Below are 15,945 nucleotides of genomic sequence, written 5' to 3'. Positions count from 1 at the left end.
GCTGCTATAGATCCCTACAGAGAAACCACAGGCTAACAGAATCCCTCACCTCCGTCACACATGCAGCGCACAGACAGACCCTCAGCAAATACAGAATAAAGAGACCATAAAGTATAACTAGAAATGTGCAGACCGAAACTCAAATGTAAACTGCAACAAGTTAAGTCTCTGTATAGTGAGCAATACTGGAGAAACAGAAACACCACCATGCCTCATAAAACCTCTAATAATAAAATCAGGAAATATAAATCATTAACCATAAAGGTAAAATCAGACTAAGAAAAGAATATTTCTAAACAGCTGACAAACAGGCTGCCCAATATTCAAAAACCCACACAAATTTTTAAATCTTTCCAAAACATCAGTCAAATGTTTCAAAATAGAAGACACATCAAACACCACCCAATGATTAGAAATAAGGATAACAAATCCCCCACACTCCGTACCTGGGAGCATAAGAACATAAGAACATAAGACCATGCCATACTGGGTCAGACCAAGGGTCCCATCAAGCCCAGCATCCTGTTTCCAACCGTGGCCAATCCAGGCCACAAGAACCTGGCAAGTACCCAAAAAAAACTTGCTACTGCTCCTTTGGAGGAGCAAAAGGTATATATATAAAAAAAATAGGGGTACCTAAAATAGGGATAGGGGGCTGGTAGGAGAGGGGAAGGGGAAGGGAGGTTGGGGTAGGGAAGTTCCCTCCCATTCCGTTTCTTAATTGGAGCGGACTGGGAGGGAACTGGGGAAGCCCGACGATGCGTCGCCGCGCAATTTTTGCTTAACTCTGGCTCCCCCTTGCACGCGCCACCCATGATTTTATAACATGCACGTACTGGTACCGCATGCTACAAAATTGCGCGTCCATGTGCGCTCACTGGGTAGCGTGCACACATGGGCGCGCATGTGTATTTTCTTTTAAAATCTACCCCTTAATTTCCAAATATATTAAATAATTCTGCAGACTTAAACTATATGATTTGTACAATAATCAAATGACTATTTTTTTTTTGCAAATCAATAAAAGGTAATATTAAAGCTTTCTGCTGTTGGTCAAGTGCCTTATAAACAAAGTATCCCCTGGAATAAAGTTAGGATTACCCCGGAGGGGCAATAATAGAGATCTTTCCCAAGGAAGATTCATCTGAGATCTTAGTCTCTACGCACCCCACATAGCAGTAAATCCATGACGAGTTGGATAAATGTAACTGTAAAGTATTATTCGGGGGATGAAGAACATACAAAAGTGATGTAGAGCTACCAGTGAACTCTCCATCTCAAAATCAGAGTAATGGCTAACTCTCCCTATCCAATCACCCAGGCACCTCCAAATGCAGGAAATACTATAGTACCGTAGATTTGGGGACCCCTCCTCCACCTTCTTCCCTTGGTACCATTAACACCTTCATTGATATTCTGGCCCTCTTCGTTCTCCAGATAAGCCTCAACCAAATTCTTAAAAATGCCAAAGTATCCTTTTGAGTAAGGAGAAATGGAGAATTCATTTTTATAAGAACATAACATAATAACATGCCATACTGGGTCAGACCAAGGGTCCATCAAGCCCAGCATCCTGCTTCCAACAGAGGCCAATCCAGGCCATAAGAACCTGGCAAGCACCCAAAAACTAAGTCTATTCCATGTTACTGTTGCTAATAATGGCAGTGGCTATTTTCTAAGTCAACTTAATTAATAGCAGGTAATGGACTTCTCCAAGAACTTATCCAATCCTTTTTTGAACCCAGCTACACTAACTGCACTAACCACATCCTCTGGCAACAAATTCCAGAGTTTAATTGTGCGTTGAGTAAAAAAGAACTTTCTCCGATTAGTTTTAAATGTGCTACATGCTGACTTCATGGAGTGCCCCCTAGTCTTTCTACTATCCGAAAGAGTAAATAACCGATTCACATCTACCTGTTCTAGACCTCTCATGATTTTAAACACCTCTATCATATCCCCCCTCAGCCGTCTCTTCTCCAAGCTGAACAGCCCTAACTTCTTCAGCCTTTCCTCATAGGGGAGCTGTTCCATCCCCTTTATCATTTTGGTTTCCCTTCTCTGTACCTTCTCCATCGCAACTATATCTTTTTTGAGATGCGGTGACCAGAATTGTACACAGTATTCAAGTGCTATCCGACCCATAAAGGGAAATGTACATCCACTTCTCAAACCTCTACCAAAACTCAGTTTAAAAGCGGTGTAATAGCCATAGAATACCACATCTTTGGGTCCCTATGAATATCTAAGCCCAAATATTTAGGTTTGTCACCTGCCCATTTCAGAAGAAAATTTGGCCATACATGCTGTAAATTACCCGTAAGGTCCAGAACCTCAGATTTATCCAAGTTCAGTTTTAGGTCAGACAAACTGCCAAAAATATAGAAGGTATCCAATATGGTAGACAAACTCCCCTGCTATAGGCACAAATAACAAAATGTCATCTGCAAATAAAAGTAATTTAAGGAAGAGGGAATTAGGGATGCATTCTACTGCAGCAACAATCTCATTTAAGGTCAGCACTAAAGGCTCCAGCATTAAAATAAAGAGCAGAAGAGACAAAGGGAGCTGAGAAAGAATTATCGACCTACACTCGAGCTTCCGGATTAGAGTAAAGATTTTGGACAGCATCATAAATAAGAACTTGAAACCCATAACTAAGAAGCTTTGTTTGAGATAGAGCCAAGAGACCCTCTCAAATGCCTTTTCTGCGTCCAATCCAATTAGTAGCGGATCTTTGATGCCCAACCTCTGCCAATTTTCCAACAGTGCAAGGACTCTACGCATATTCAGCACTGCCCTGCTTCCAAATCCTGCTTGACCTCATGGGATAAGGCTGGGTAAAATCAACTTTAAACGATTAGCAAGAATTTTAGCGTAGAGGTTAATATCTAAGTTCAACAGCGAAATTGGACGACATGAGGTAACTAAAGTATGATCCTCACCAGATTTTGTTAACACAATAATACCGGCACTCTTTAATGAATTTGGCATTTGACCCTTCTGAACCATGGCATCGAAAAAGGCTTTAAGGCTCATTTGCACATCGCCTCTTAATGTTTTATAAAATTGAGCCATCAGACTATCCGGGCATGGTGATTTTAGCTATGAAAGTTCCTTGATAGCCTGCTGTATTTCCTGAACATGAAACAATTTATTCAAGGAATCCAATTGTGTGGGGGACAACTTGGATAGTACAACACGCTGCATAAATTTCACCAAATTGTCTACATTGCTCTCCTCAGCAAAATATAGGGTCTGGTGATACTCTAAAAAAAAGATTTACTTATAGCTTGCGGAGACGAACATAAGTCCCCCTGGCTCATAAATTTTTGAGATAAAAGATGATGTAACTTTGGCTTTCACTAAGTAAGCCAACATCTTGCCAGGTTTGTTGCCATAGAGGAAAAATTTACATTTCAAGTTGGAAAGAGTGAACGTGTCCTCTGAAGTAATTTATCATTAAGCAATTTATGTGCCACCCAAAACCTCTTTTAGTCTGCTGAGATTTATTTTTAGCTAAATGTTGCTGCAGAGAATGAGTCAAATTGGTAAGACACACAATGGGGTAGATTTTAAGACCTGCGTGCGGGCGTACATGTGAGCGCGCTACCTGGCCGCACACATGTGCGCCCGATTTTATAACTTGTGCACGCAAGTTATAAAAAAATCGGGGGTTGGCGCGCGCAAGGGGGTGCACACTAGTGCACCTTGCGTGCACCGACGCCCGCAGGCTTCTCCCGTTCCCTGCCTAACCTTCCCACCCCTTCCCCTAATCTTTCCCTAACCCCCTCAAAAATTCTTATCAAACCTTTTGCGCCTGCCTGCCCCGCCCCCGCCCCTTTTTGCATGCCCCGGAACTTAGATGCGTCCCGGGCCTTCCTTCAGCCCCAGAATTGGCGAAGCTTTTCCTAAAGAACATCTTTCGCCTCCATGGACTCCCCAAGGAGATTGTCTCCGATCGAGGACCCCAGTTTGTGGCCAAGTATTGGCGTTCCTTATGTAAGAAGTTCAATATCTCCTTAAGCTATACATCGGCCTACCATCCCCAGGCCAATGGGCAGGCCGAAAGAACCAATCGGACTTTGAAGACATTCCTTCATTCCAATGTAAACAATCAGCAAAACGATTGGTTGGACCTTCTTCCCTGGGCCGAACTCTTGCACAACACTCATGCTGCTGCAGCCACCGACATTTCCCCGTTTGCGGTGGTTTTTGGACGGCAGCCCTGACTGCTCTTCCTATTCCTTTGACTGTTCTGTCACCAGCGGCACAGTCAAGTTTGGACCCAAGTAAAAGAGCGTCTCTCGCAAGCTGCTGAACGCGCTAAGTGCACCTCAGACCCTCACAGACGTCCTGCTCCACTCTTCCGTCCCGGCCAGAAGGTATGGCTGAGTGCTTGACACATCCGATTGAGACTTCCCTCTCATCGTCTGGCTCCGAAATATATAGGACCTTTTCCTGTGATCCGAAGAGTGGGAGCTGTATCATACCAACTCCAGCTGCCTCGTTCTATGGGCATCCATAACACATTTCATGTGTCCTTGCTAACGCCGTTGGTCCTCTCCTGGCCCTCACGCAAAGTCCCTCCTGCTCCTCGGGTCTCTGCAGAATCTGACTCTTCTCTCCAAGTAAGAGAGGTCCTCGATGTACGGCAACGTCGAGGCAAATGGGAATACCTCCTCGCCTGGGAGGGTTATGGGGCTGAGGAGAATTCGTGGGAACCATCACAGAACATTCTTGATAAGGAACTTTTGAAGGCTTTTCATAGAGCCTACCCTGTTAAACCACAGCTGCGTAGGGGGAGGCCTAGAAGGGGGGGTACTGTTATGCGCCCCGTCCGCAGCCATCCCGTGCACGAGCCTGCTCACCTTCACGGTCCCATGGCAGGTCCCGGGTCGGCCTCCCTGGCAGTAGTTGCCAGCCCCTCTAGGCCCCGGCGTCCCGTGGCAGCGGTCGCCGGGCCTTCCACTGCATGCCAGGCCCTACGCCGAGGTTCGGCGTCCTCACCGATGTTGGCCACGCCCCTGTGCGCACGAACCGCCCGGCCTATTGTAGGGCCAGGGGCGGGTATCAGCTCCACGGCGTGCCCCGATTGATCCCCCGATATAAGGAAGGTCCTGTCTGAGCTTCCTTGCCTTGGCAATCGGGTCAGCTTGTATGCTAGATTGCCTTCGCGTTTGTTCTTGCTCTTGTCTTGTTCCAGGATCCTTCTGTTCCAGTTCTGTTCCTGCCTTGTTCCTGCATCCTAATTCCTGCTCATCTTGTTCCTGTGTTCGCATTACGTTTTCCCAGGTAATACCTCCGGACTGTCTAACTGGTACTGACCTCACCTTGTTCCTTGACCTGCCTGCCTGCCTGCCGCCTGCCTCAAGACCTCAACTTGTTCCTTGACCTGCCTGCCACCTGCCTCAAGACCTCAGCTCATCCCTTGACCTGCCTGCCTGCCGCCTGCCTCAAGACCTCAACTTGTTCCTTGACCTGCCTGCCACCTGCCTCAAGACCTCAGCTCATCCCTTGACCTGCCTGCCTGCTGCCTGCCTTCTGACTTTGGCCTGCCTGTGACCTCGTCTGACCTCCGGTATCTGACCTCTGCCTTGTTGACCATCCCATGGACTGACCTCTGGACTCTGACCTTTGCCCGTCTGACTTCGTCCCTAGATTCTAGCTCTGTTCCTTGCCTTGTCATCACCTACGCTGTTCTGGTCCTCCTTACTCCATCAGACCTCCAGTCTCGAACCAGATCACGCTCTCTCTGTGTTCTGTGGGCACGCCGGACTTCTAATCTCCCAGGAGACCCTGCGAGGCCCACCTAAGTCCAAGTGTCCCGGGTCCCTACGGGTTCCTCCCGGGGGGGCCTTGGGCTTCCAGTGGTGAAGCTCATCTGAACCTCTGTCTCCTCCAGTGTTCCGCCCCCTGGGGCCAGTTGCCTTCTGTTCCCTATCAGGAGGTGTCTCTCCACTGCCCCAGGACAAGGGTCCACCTCCGAGCACAAACACATCCGGCAGATTAAAATCTCCAACAATCACCATGTCTCCCTTCTTTCCCATCTTTTGGATGTCTTCAACCAGATCTCTGTCAAGTTCTTCCATTTGATTTGGAGGCCTGTAAACCACTCCAATAAAAATGGATGCCCCATCATCTTTTTTTAGGTCGGCCCATACTGCTTCGTCTTTGCCCCATCTTCCTTGCAGCTCAAATGCTTGGATATTGTTTCTAAGCAATATACAACCTGTTATATGGATGTCAATTTGAAGTCTGAGTGCACCTTCATACGATGCTGTAAGAAATTCAGCTATCATGTCTGTGAGCCTACAAAGAGGCTTCAAAAATCATTAGGTACCTCAGCAATGAAACTCTTTAAATGTCCACTGTCCACTTCCAAGTTATTGCATTAATGACAGCTCAAATAACGCCATTGTTGTCACTTATCTTTTAGTTCTGTGGTCGGTCTTGCACAGCCGACATCTAGATGTTTCGGAGGCTGGCTCCTTCTTCAAGGGCTGGTTGTTTTCAAGAAAGACTCGTGGAACACTATTAGAGTATACATGGAGACATCTTTTAGTTATTGAAAACATTCACTTAACTTAGGCACTGGAAAATGGAATACATACATGTTGCAATGGCAGTGTTGATTCATTAAATGTGGACTTATTTCGCTGTGGTGGTGGTCCATGAAGCTCCACTGGAAAAATGAAAAAGAAATCTAAAGAAAACTGGCGCTGTTTACCCTCAAATGTTTGCGGTGTAAAATGTCCTTATTAAAGAATAAATCATTTGTATGAATGAATATGGTGACATCTTTCCTTTTTGGAATCTGTCTTTTTGAAGACCCGGAGCAACTAGTGAAATACTTTGCATGCATGAGTATGTAAGATTTAAACTAAATCTTTAAGAGACTGTATTCGGAACAAGTGAATAAAAAGTTTCAAAATTTGAACTTATTGCCTCTAAAGATTCTGAGAAATTCACAGATATTGAGTGCTATCGTTTTAAATCAGAACAGCTTCAGTGCCGGCGTTGTTTGCTAAGAGTGTTAAAGGTACTCACTGCATAGCGGACGGCTGCTCCTGCGGCTCCTTTATTGGCGCGAGAACGCAGACTAAAGGCGCCATATTTAAAGGGGATTACAGCGGGGAAAAATGGGCGGTGCCACTGACGTCACGAATTACGTGGTTGAAAAATACCTACTACATTTAAATGAGTGATTGCCACTCAATTTTATCATTGAGTCCAACTGGTTCTAAAGTGTTCAGACGAAAAACCCATGCATTCTCTTGCTTATTCAGAATGCTGGCCCGATCTCCTCCTCTCCAGGAGTGACGGACATGTTCGATGATAGCCCATCTGAGGTCGTTGAAAGTATGGCCACAGTCAATACAGTGTTGAACAATTGGTGCCTTCTGATCTTTATTGTTAATTCTGCTCTTATGTTCTGTGAGGCGGATTCTAATCTTTCTCTTGGTCCTGTTTCTGACATAAAGAGCCACTCCTCCCCCTTTTCTGTCCTCTCTGTCCTTCCTTAACAAGTTATAGCCCGGTATTGCCATATCCCAATCGTGAGATTCCATGAACCACGTCTCCGTGACAGCAACAATGTCCAAGTCCGCCTCCACCATTAGGGCTTGCAGATCTGGGATTTTATTGCCCAAACTACAAGCATTTGTGCTCACAGCTTTCCAGCTTTTCTCGTTCAGGTTACTGCTTTTCTTGGACTCCTTTTGTGACTTATTTAGTTGAGTTTTGTTATCCACTTCACCCTTTTCCATTGCATTTGTATTTGGGGGGGGTGACATTCTAATTTATTTCTGCTATCCCTGGTATCTAGTTTAAAAGCCTTATGATATAGGATTTGAATTTATCTCTTAGGATCCTTTTTCCTGCCACAGACAGATGTAAGCCATCTTTGACAAAGAGCTTTTTACTGTTCCATACACAAGCCCAGCCCCCAATAAATCCAAAACTTTGTTCCTTACACCAGGATTTGAGCCAAACATTGAAGTAATTAATATGGCTTAGCCTCTCCTTCCCCTTTCCATGAACAGGTAACACTTCTGAAAAAGCAATGGTTGTTGCCATGTGACTAATCTGCTTCACTAGAGACTGGAAATCTCTCTGTACCGCTTGGATGCTGTTTCTAGCAAGGTCATTGGTTCCCAGATAGATATCAACTTTAGAGTCTTTGCTTTCTTCTTTAATCACTTTGACTATTTGAATAGCATTTCTGCTGGCCGATGATCCTGGGAGGCTTTTAACCTAACACTATAATTGCTGGTGATTTTAACCTACACTTCAATAAGATACAACAAAACTCTGTACAGGCAAATTTAACAGATGCATTGAACGGTTTAAACTTTACTTCTCTTTTAAATGATCCCACTCACAGATTAGGAAATACCTTGGACCAAATTTACTTTAACCGATCATCCCTCGAGTTTATCACAGACATTACCCCAGTGCCATGGTCAGATCATTATCTAATAAAAGCTATAGGAAAACTTAAAATACCAAACAAAAACAGCTGGAGTGAGACGAGTCTCTAGGATGCAACGAGTACTCGACCAGCGAGGAGACCTGTTGCAAAGGCAAAGCTAGGGAGCGGAGCCTTGCTTAAATACTGAAGCTCCGCTGATGTCATCATCCGGGGCGGCGGCTAGGTTCCTGCCGTGATCCCTACTTAAACATCAGTGATGTGCGCACCTAGGGAGGGGTGCTCCGCTGAGTAGCAGCGTCTCTCCGCAGGCCACACGGAGAGGCCTGACGAGAAGCAATGAATGTGGTGGCTGGACTGGGAATGCCGGAGACTGCAGCAAGGCCGGAGGAACAAGCAAGGGTCAAGCCAGAGAATCCATTCAAAAGGGTAATCAGGAACAAGCAAGGATCACAAACAGGATACTGGAACTGAAGCACAAGGACTGGAACAGGAATGCAGGACTGGAAAAGATCAGGAACAGGAACACGAACGAGCAGCAACTAAGAGCACGACTGGAAGCGTAGAGACCTGTTGCCAAGGCAAAGTCCAGATGGCGGAACCTGCCTTAAGTAGCAAGGCCCGGAGAAGTCATCATCCGGGGCCGCGGGAAGGTTTCCTGCCGTGACCCCTTTAAAGTCGGGGAAGGCACGCGCGCGCCTAAGGCAGAGACGGGGAACTATGTGAAGGTGGTGTCTCACCTCGACGCATGTGGGGAGACCCGACTGGAACCGGAGGAGGCCGGGGAGATGCCAGAGGAACCTGGGAGTGTAGCAAAAGCGCGAGCACGTAGGCGACTGCCTACCACTGCCAAAGCAAAAAAAATAAAATAAAATCCAAAAAGGGATTGGCTATACAGCTTTGGGCAGCTGACTCACAGTGCATTGCAGGGGGCAATCAAGTCCTCGGTCTGCTTTGAACTTCAAGGAGACAGTTATAAGTACAGATTCTTGTGGAGAGCTAAAGAAAAGGTTTAATTTATCCTGATTTTGGAGGGCTTGTTTGTTATATTTTTCTGTTTTTTGTGTAGCTGTTACGCGTGCCGTCTGCAGCAGACCTGCGGCACAGCCCCCTCACCTTTCTACAGTGACTCCAGCTCCTGGTTCCTCCTCGCTGGCAGCGGTGGGCTGGTTGTCGTTGCGCCCCCCCCCCCCCCCATGTCATGCCCCCCCTTGACCGGCTATGTGGCTCCTGTGCTTGTCCCCAGTTTGGGGGCAGGCTGGGCTGCTGTTGGCCATCCCTGGGTGTGCAGGGACTGGATGCACACCTCCTGTGGCTGCCTCTAAGTTTGGGCAGACTGGAGAGCATGTGGGCCGGGCACATCCTGAGGCTGGAAGGGTCTGGCTCTGACCCTTGCCTGTACCTGACCTTGTCTCCAGCCGCCTGCCCTGACTTCACCTTGTACCTGACCTTGACTCCAGCCACCTGTCTTGACTCCAGCTTGTACCTAACTTTGCCTCCAGCTGACTACTTGGACTTTCTTAGGCTTTTGCCTATTTACAAGCCCAGACTTAACGTGTTCCTGACTCCTAGCTTGCTTCAGTCTGTCTGGTTTCTGGATCCAGGCCCTGCCTTGAACCCAGCTTTGTTGAACCCTGTGTCTCCATTGCTTCCTGGCTCCCTACCTTGAGTACCCTCCTCGAAATCAACCACTCGGAGGCCCCACCTAAGACCAGCCGGCCCCGGTACCCGCGGAGAATGAGGGCTGGTATTGGCGAAGCTCCAGTTGGCCTCCGCTTCCCATTCTGCTCCACCTCCTGACGGTGGGGACCCGTGGGGGCTTCCCCATGGGTAGTGTCAACTCCACCTCGGGCTAAGGGTCCACCTCCGCAACAAATGGGAAGGGGAGAGAGAGGAGGGGGTGAGTCAAAAAGGAGGAAAAGGATGTGTGAGTGACAAGACACAGAAGGGAATGAAAGGGAAGGGAAGGAGTAAGTCAAAAAGGAAGTAAGGGGTGAGGGGATATGAGTGAGTGAGAACAACATAGAGAGGAAAATGCATGTGTGTGAGCATGTGCTTGCATGAGAGAGAGTGCGCATGTGTGTGAGCATGTGAGAGAGTGCATGTGTGTGAGCATGTGTGTGTATGAGAGAGAGTGCATGTGTGTGAGCAGATGATGGTATGAGGGAGCAAGCATACAGTATGTGCATGAGAGAGTGAGCATGTGTGATAGAGAACAAATTTGTACATCCCTTCTTCCCTCCACTAATCCACAAAATCAAAAGTTCCCAGGTAAGGAGAGCGAGAACTTTTTTTTTTTAATCCTTACTAGTCTGTTTATTGGGTGTTACTTGATGTGTCTGCTGATCTAAAATATTTTATTGCTTTTTGGGAATTTTAAAATGTTTTTATGAGTTTATAGGTATTATTCTATTTGCCAGCTGTTTTAACATTTCTTTTTATTAGTATGGTTTATTATGATGATGTATATATTTCTTGATTTTATTTTATGAGGAATGTTTCTTTCGGTTTTTCTATTGTTGCAATGCATACAGAGTCTAGTTTGTGGTTTCTGATTCAGTTTTTGTCTACACATTTCTGTTTATCATGATGTTCTCTTTATTCTCTGTTTGGTGGGGATTCTATCTGTGTTCTGTATTTATAACCAAGGTGAGGTATTCTGCTAGTGTGTAGTTTCTGTGTAGGATTCTAGAGCAGTTTGGTTTGTTGCCTGGTGTAATATTTGCAGCATTACCTTTTTATTAGGTAGGCTTGTTACTGTTTCAGTACAGGAAATTAGAGCTGTTTTAGTGTGGAAGTTTATCATATTATAATTGTAATTCAGTTTACTCATGGCTTAGCTAACACCCAACATGCATTACAATAGGCCTAATACCATATGAGTTCCCTGCTATATTAGGTTTAAGGTGGACCAGGCCAATTCTCTGGAGTTGGCCTTTTAAGGTTTTCTCCTGTGTATCCCTTCACAGGGCTTTGCAGCTTGTCATCATATTTTATATTATAGATATCCTATAGTCCATCAGATTCCAAAAACAGTCCATAGTTCAGAGATCATCGTAACATGATATCTCCCCCTTAATAGTAAGAGAAAGTGCTTGGCTGTGGTCTTCCATAATATGATACACAGATAAGTGAAAAGGGCACCACACAAATCTTTTCTCCTCTCTTTGTAGAATCATAGGGTCAAGAGATCTTCCATGGAGAATCATTCACAAGATCAAGAGATCCGAGTGGAGAATCTGTCATGAGATCTGCAGTGAAATGATTTATATTCCGCCTTTCAGACACTTCAAAGCGGATTACATTCAGGCACTGTATGTATGCATTTCCCTGTCCCCGGCCCATCACGAGCTCCGATGAGTGCATGTTTATAATATTCATTCCCTGGTGTCTCACCATATGCATTACATCCAAAGGAGTCCTTCTTAAGCATTACGTTTGTAGGATTTTGGCAGCCTGTACATGGTTTGTTTGCAGCGTGCTCTCCCTGGTTTTGTGCTCAGAATTCATGTTTAGTCTAAAGCTGACGGTATCTAGGCCGTATGAAGTTCGTTATAATTATCACAGTCACAAAGAATGCTGATTCCAAAGCCTTGAAGACATTTCAATCCATTCACAATCTTTGAAGTCAGATTTTCCCCTAAGCTCTCACAAGGAAGATTTACATTTACCATGCACCTTCTGGCTGCTTCTTTTTACTAGTACTACGAATGCTAATCAACCACAAAGACTATCTGTTTTATGTATCTTTTAACTTCTGGTACTGAGCCATCATGTTCGGCCACACTCTATGCTTTCCCATCCAGCTCTCATCGGGAAGTCATTATCCACAGGCACACTCTTTATGCCTTCCTTTCCATCTCTCATCAGGGAGCCATTGTGCACATTTGCTCTCTCTACTCCTTCCCATCCGACGCCCATCAGGAAGCCATTGAATGTCTGCAGCCACTCTCTTTACTTTTCCATCTAGCTCTCATAGCCTCTTGCCTTTCTCCTTCCCACATGGTTCTCATAAGGAGAGAGTCATCATGCACAGCTTCTCTCGTTACTCCTTCTCACCTAACTCTCATCGGAGAGCCATCATACCCAGCCTCCAGTGTATTCCAAAATGTCTTCCTCTTTGCAAGAGGCTCTTGTTCCTGGTGTCAGTCTTTTGCAGACACTTAGGAATGAGCTTTTTCTATGGCAGGTCTGAAACTATGAAACAACTCACCTACTATAATTCGAACACCGACAGAGACATGGGTGTTTAAAAAAACATTAACTTTTTTAGTCGCAGTGCATTTAACTTGGCAGAATAGTTTAGGGTCAACTTTTTTATGTCGAATATCTTTATTAACAGAACAAAATAGTACAACAAGGTTGCAGAACAAATTGTATTTTTTCATACATAACATGGTACCCTTTATCCCCTCCCATAGGTGTCAACATTTTTTTGTTTGTTCAGTGGTGAATCCAGCTTGCCATAAAAGTCTGGCACCTACTCGGGGGCCTCAAGAGCTGGCCCGGGATGCCGGAATCTCAGAAACTGTGCCTGCTGTTCTGCTTCTCCCAGCCAAGGGCTCCTCTGCCATCTACAGCCCTGCTGGGAAGAACTGTGCTGAGTTCCTGTTTCCATCGCTGGCTCCAGAGACCACGTTGGCATTCAGCCCCGCCCCCCAATGACATCATCTACTCAGGGGCCTCAAAAGCCGGCCCGGAACACCGGAGGTACCGTGCGTCGGTGGTGCATGCTCTCTGTCGTGTGCACGAAGGAGCGCAACAAAGGAGCTCCTTTTTGTGCTCCTTCGTGCGCTCTGAGTGCCCCTGAGTTCACCATTTATTTGCATTTCTCAGGATGTTCCCCTATCTCATATTCCAGTTTTAGTTGGAAGGGGACGGTATGGTGATCTTTCTTCCTATAGGTCAATTTACCGCTCCTGCCAGCCTCAGCACCTCAAACAAATCTCACTAACTTCCCTTCTTCAAACCTTGTATTTCACATTCTTTCTCTATTAGTCTAATAAATGCACATTCAGTGAAAAGCAAATTTCAAATTATCTTTGTTTATCTTACTGTTGAAGCACCAGATATTCTATGTATCACGGAATCTTGGCTTTTGGATTCTGATTTCACAACTCTAAATCGTATCTGTTCCTCTAATTACTCCTACTTTAAAATTACTTGAAACTAACATTTCTCTCATTTTTGAGCATTTAATGCTTATTAAAACTACTTTAAGTAATGTGATCATTTTAGGGGATTTCAATATTCACATTGATACTGACCCTCTATCTTCTCATTATGAACTTTTCCTAGATATAATGTGCACCTTGGGTTGGACCCATATTATTTCCGATTCAACCCATTGATCTGGTCACACTCTAGATCTGATCTTTGTTAATTCTTCTTCTCAGCTCTCTGATTTCTCTTCCCCTAACATTACACAGGTCCCCTGGTCTGATCATTATCTTATTAATTGTTCCTTTTCTTCTAACTTGAACTCTTCTGAGGCATCTGTTGTTCCAGGTAAATTGCTTAAACATGGTATCAATGATAGTTCTGCATTTGACACCAATCTTTCTGCTTTCAGTACTAGTATTGCTAGTCTCGATATCTCCAATACTAACTGCAAATGGAATTCATTTCTTGACTCTACCTCTTAACAAGCTAGCTCCTTTGAAGTCAATTTCCTCTTCTTTTAAAAGTCATCAACCATGGATAAATAATTACATTAAAACTGCCTGGCAAGTTCTTAGAAAATCTGAAAGACTCTGGCGTAAAAAACCTTCCACCTCTTCTATTCAAGACTATCGGGCATGCCTCAAAACTTATCAAACCATGATTCTAAAAGCTAAAATAGAGATTATCATTCCAATCTAATCAATAAAATTGGATACGATCCCATAACATTATTTAATATAGCCAAATGTTTAACTTCTGCCAAATCTATTAAGTCGATCCTTTCTGAAACGTTATCAGCCAAATCTTTTCTTGTCTCTTTTAATCTAAAAGTTGAAAAATTTTGCTTAAATTTCATCAATTATCCTGACTTCTCCAATTTCAATCTAGGATACTTTCGAGTATGTTTCCTCTCTTGAGGTCAACCAACTTATTACCAAATCCAATACTACTTTCTGCCCTCACTTCTTTTGTTCCTCTGCCCTTTTCAAGGCAGTTAAAGAAACTTTATCTCCTACTCCTATCTTTGCCCAATTAATCAACTCTACTTTAACAGAAGGTATCGTTCCTTCCTGTTTAAAAAAAAGCCATTGTACGCCCACTGCTAAAGAAAATACACAAGAAATTGCCATACTGGGTCAGACCAAGGATCCATCAAGCCCAGCATCTGTTATGCTCAGGTTTGTGAGCCCTTTGGCCGACGGGAGGATGGTATACCTTTGGAGAAAGATCTGTAGTTTCTCCCGTCCGCCTCCACAGTCGTCTCTGTCTACAGTGCTGAGGGTCAGCTGGTCACATCTCCTGTTCCTGCCTCGCCTCCCGACGGGAGAACCTACGGATCTTTCTCCAAAGGTATACCACCTCTCATGATCTTAAAGACCTCTATCATATCCCCCCTCAGCCGTCTCTTCCCCAAACTGAACAGCCCTAACCTCTTCAGCCTTTCCTCATAGGAGAGCTGTTCCATCCCCTTTATAATTTTGGTTGCCCTTCCCTGTACCTTCTCCTTCGCAACTAAATATTTTTTGAGATGCGGCGACCAGAATTGTACACAGTATTCAAGGTGTGGTCTCACCATGGAGCGATATAGAGGCATTATGACATTTTCCGTTTTATTAATCATTCCCTTCCTAATAATTGCTAACATTCTGTTTGCTTTTTTGACTGCTGCAGCACACTGAGCCGATGATTTTAAAGTATTATCTACTATGATGCCTAGATCTTTTTCCTGGGTGGTAGCTCCTACTATGGAACCTAACATCGTGTAACTACAGCATGGGTTATTTTTCCCTATATGCAACACTTGCACTTGTCCACATTAAATTTCATCTGCCATTTGGATGCCCAATCTTCCAGTTTTGTAAGGTCCTCCTGTAATATATCACCATCCGCTTGTGATTTAACTACTCTGAATAATTTTGTATCATCCGCAAATTTGATAACCTCATTCGTCGTATTCCTTTCCAGATCATTTATATATATATATTGAAAGGCGCTGGTCCAAGTATGGATCCCTGAGGCACTCCACTGTTTACCCTTTTCCACCTAGAAAATTGACCATTTAATCTTACTCTCTGCCTCTGGTTCCTGTCTTTTAACCAGTTTGTAATCCACGAAAGGACATCGCCTCCTATCCCATGACTTTTTAGTTTTCTTAGAAGCCTCTCATGAGGGACTTTGTCAAATGCCTTCTGAAAATCCAAATACACTACATCTTCCAGTTCACCTTTATCCACATGTTTATTAATCCCTTCAAAAAAATGAAGCAGATTTGTTAGGCAAGACTTCCCTTGGGTAAATCCATGTTGACTGTGTTCCATTAAACCATGTCTTTCTATATGCTCTATAAATTG

The sequence above is a fragment of the Rhinatrema bivittatum genome, chromosome 8 (genome assembly GCF_901001135.1).
Source record: "Rhinatrema bivittatum chromosome 8, aRhiBiv1.1, whole genome shotgun sequence".
NCBI classification, from domain to species: domain Eukaryota; kingdom Metazoa; phylum Chordata; class Amphibia; order Gymnophiona; family Rhinatrematidae; genus Rhinatrema; species Rhinatrema bivittatum.
Note: the sequence above shows the minus strand (reverse complement) of the source record.